Raw genomic sequence first — 3,696 nt, forward strand, 5'->3', positions numbered from 1 at the left:
TTTAAAAATAATTCATGCATAGATCCCCCACTGAGAAAACCCTTTTATATACTTTCTCCTTTGTACACATTTTTATATAGAACTATATATAATATCATTTCTCTATATCTATATTTTCAGAAAAATTCTTTCCACACAATAAAAAACAACAATTAAACAAATGCTTCAAACAAAACAACAAAAAAAGAGAAGATGAAAGAAAGAAAATCACGACTGAGGCCAGTTTGGCACTTTGTCATGAGAACATGACAGAACTCTGTTAGTTGACGGTAAATAGCGATACTCTGTTTTTCTTTCGTTTTTCTTCTCCCTCGATGAGAAATGAAACACAGCAGTACTTACTTGGCACCTAAAAATGCTGGTAGAATGAAAGATATCAGTGTTTTCATAGTTATATGTTTAGTGTACGCCTCCCCCCTCCAAACTGCTCAGCAGATCGGGAATTTTTAGAGAAGAGCAGGAGGGAGGCGTGTCAAATGAGAGGAAGAGAGCAGTAATAAAACACGGATGTAGAAAAGAGAAGCATAATGTGCACATAACACACAGGAGATGGAAAAAGAGATGACGCCAACGTAAAAAAGAGAAAACAGCGAGGAGCGAGAGAGCATTCGTCCCTTTGACAAATGTTGGAGGTGTTAAGCCTGGAAACAGCAGACCGTCTTTGAAAACAGTATCTTTGAAAGATCTGAGTCACCCACCCCACCCCCACCCCAAACTGCTCATCTGCTGCTGTACACTTCAGTTGCACCTCCACATGCCACCAGTGGAGGGAGCTGCCAAGTTTTACAGCACATGACGCAGCAGGTGTAGTTGCTTTTGGAGAAAGAAGAGAATAAGAGGACAGAACGAAGGCCCACGTCTAGAGGCCTCCCTTCCAGAGCGGTAGCAGAGCCAGTGTTCCTGGTCCCTAGGTGGCGCTGTGTCGGGCCTGTCCCTACTATACCCTGGTGGTGGAGTGGGGGTGGGGCAGGGTGTTGTTGTGGCCGGTGGAGGGGAATGTGTTGAAGGCGTGAAGAGGCTGCATGCTGGTGATGGTGCTGGGGATCATGGTGATGGTGTTTGGCGTCATCAGCGGCACGTCGTCGGGGGCGCGGCGCAGCGCCAGGGTGTAGTCGGGAGGGCAGGCGGGCCGCAGGATGTCGTGGGGTCGCAGGGGCTCCATGTCGTGGTGAGCGTCGTGCTCCGAGTGCTTCATCTGCAGGGACATGATCTCCTCCTCCTGGCTGTGAGCCAGGTCGTTGGCGGGGCCGCCCCGCTGAGGGGACAGCCGGTGCCGGCGCATCTCGTGTCGCTTGTCACGCTTGTAGTAAAGGGCGGCGAAGGCCAGGATGTTGAGGAAGAGGAGCGACGCTCCAACTGCAACTGTCACGCTCAGTTCGGTGGAGTAGTCGCGGGTGTCTCCGGGAAAGAGGTCCTGGGGCGGGCGCTCTGAGCCCTCGGGCTCAGGATCTGACGGGAAGGTAGGGTAAGGATGACGAGTGGTTCGAGGAACGTTGTTGGGCCTCATGGGCCTCATGGTGCCGGGGTCACGGCCTGCAGGGGAGCGCGTAGTGGTGGGAAAGAGCACGTCGTGCAGGCTGTGAAGATGAGGGACTAATTCCAGCCAAAAGGCCACTTTGTTAGCTCTGTAGTTGTCTCTGACACGAGGTTTCAAACCGATGTGAAGGTACTGCTTGTCCTTCGAGTTGAACTTGGTCCAGATGACCTCCTCGAAGCGGTTGGGCTTGGTATGAATGAACTTGGTGTCCTGAGGGACGGGCAGGTTGGGGTCCCTGGTGGAGCATAAAGGTTAAACGTTTCAGTTCAAAGTTATATTCAGTCTCCATTATAAATAACATGTGGCATCAATACACTGAATACAGACAGGAGGCCGATTCTCTGTGCAACCTTTAAACTATCTAAGACCAACCAGCTGCTCTGGGATCTGGATGCTTTTGGTGAACCAGTATGTTCAATTCTTCAAAGCCACACGGGAATTAAACTAGCAACCCAGATTCAAGTATTCAAGATGACTAGAAGGCTATCAGACAACATACAGTAACGTGTACAGTTTACACTACTATGACATGAGGCCTACCCAGTCTTTGCGAAGTTAGTCCAGTAAGTCATGACCACAGCGCTCAGCATCACATCGTTCTTGGAGAAGTTGCACGGGAACAGGTCCGTGGCACAGATCATCGGTACGCCGAACACATAAGGTATCTCGTCTCCGTGCGCGGCGTCGGCCCACTCGGGCCACGTCTCGGTCTGGCAATGGTGGTAGAACGTGTAAAAGTAAACTGGGGACTGAAACTCAGCATGGAGTTTGGCAGTGGCCACAGCTGGTGCCACCCACTGGTGGTCCGTAAACAGGGCCAACAGAGTCTTCCGCCGCATGTCGCCCAGTCTGTGTACATGAACTTAATGGTCTCCCTCAGGATGTCTTTGCCTGGTGAAGAAGCACAGGAGGGGACAAAAGGAGCGGGGAAGAAAGATAAAAGTGAAAAACTGCTAAGAGTAAAGTAACAGCAGTGAAAGACATTTCTTTAAGAGATCGGTCTGATCAAAAGATATGAAACAAAGCAAATGTTGGTGAGATGAACCAAGAGCCAGGAAGCGAGTGAAACATCTAGAGAGGACAAGAAACTATGACTGCATTATCTAAACATGTCTGTACTGTGACTTTGGTCCGGCTGTGAGGAGTTATCAGGCCGATCTGTCAGAAACAACGACACTGAGATTGGGAGCCGACTACCTGGGGGATGATAGCATTACTGCCCACAGAGCCTCAAAGGCGCAGACACGCCGTGATGTGGATGAGTGGCTCTCTTTAGCACGCATGTCTTGTTTGATGCACTTCACTGGGCTCACATTTTACTGATTCCATTCTTTACTCGCATGTTTTAAACGCTTAAAACACTTTCACAGGTTTTTATATTCTTTTGAAAATTCATCTGAACTCAAGCTGTCAGAATTGTGATGTAAGCTTTGATAATTGTCCACATTTGTCATTTTGATGATTATCCGTTTATTTTAATGAATACAGCAAACAGAAAAAAACTAACAAATCAACAAACGCGGCTCCTAATAAGACAAAACCTGATGCTGCTGCAAAATGCAGTTAAGTGAGAGGAGGCTGTAAAATGGAATAACTGAAAAAGTGGCAGTGTACAGAGGTGGCGTCCTCACCCTCTGGGTATCCGTAGAGGTTGTCAACAAAGTTGGAGATGGTGTAGTCGAATGCCGCAGCTGAGATGCCGTCGTTGTCCTCACTGTCGTCCACAAACTTCAGCCCCTCTCCCTGGTTCACTCCTATCAGGATGTCATAGTTTAGGACCTCCCCCTGGTGGAGAAAATAAGGAAGAACATGCTGAGTGCTGGAACAGAGCCTGTGTGCATCACAAGTCAATAACAGGAAGTGCAGCTGAAACAGCTTTGTGAATTGGCAGCATTTCATTTCCCAGTAAACAAAATAAAGAATCGCTGCTGCCATGAAATTCCTACTATAAACTGTAAATACTGCAATATATGCAGGGTTCATACACATTTATGTAGGGTCAAATTCAAGCACTTTTTAAGCACATTCAAGGTCAATTTTCAAGCTTTTCCAGCACATTACCAAAAAAGAAGAAAGCATGTTTCACTTTGCATCACCTCAGTAAGACCTTGTAAAAATGTAAACAAATCATCTTAGGTCAATTTAAATGTCTTTTGTTC

The 3,696-nt window shown here is 47.5% G+C and overlaps 1 pseudogene across 1 annotated transcript; it reads right to left on the reverse strand.

The window, feature by feature from the left end:
* Positions 1-262: 262 nt before the first annotated feature.
* On the reverse strand, positions 263-3,243 carry LOC148104337 (neuroligin-2-like; annotated as a pseudogene). The gene is made up of 3 exons (XR_015718480.1): positions 3,169-3,243; positions 2,078-2,428; positions 263-1,772 (listed from the first exon to the last, which is right to left on the reverse strand). The product of XR_015718480.1 is annotated as a neuroligin-2-like (transcript).
* Between the last annotated feature and the right edge of the window lie 453 nt (positions 3,244-3,696).

This window comes from Neolamprologus brichardi, chromosome 3, assembly GCF_056152115.1.
Source record: "Neolamprologus brichardi isolate AB-2024 chromosome 3, ASM5615211v1, whole genome shotgun sequence".
In the NCBI taxonomy this organism is placed as follows: Eukaryota; Metazoa; Chordata; class Actinopteri; order Cichliformes; family Cichlidae; genus Neolamprologus; species Neolamprologus brichardi.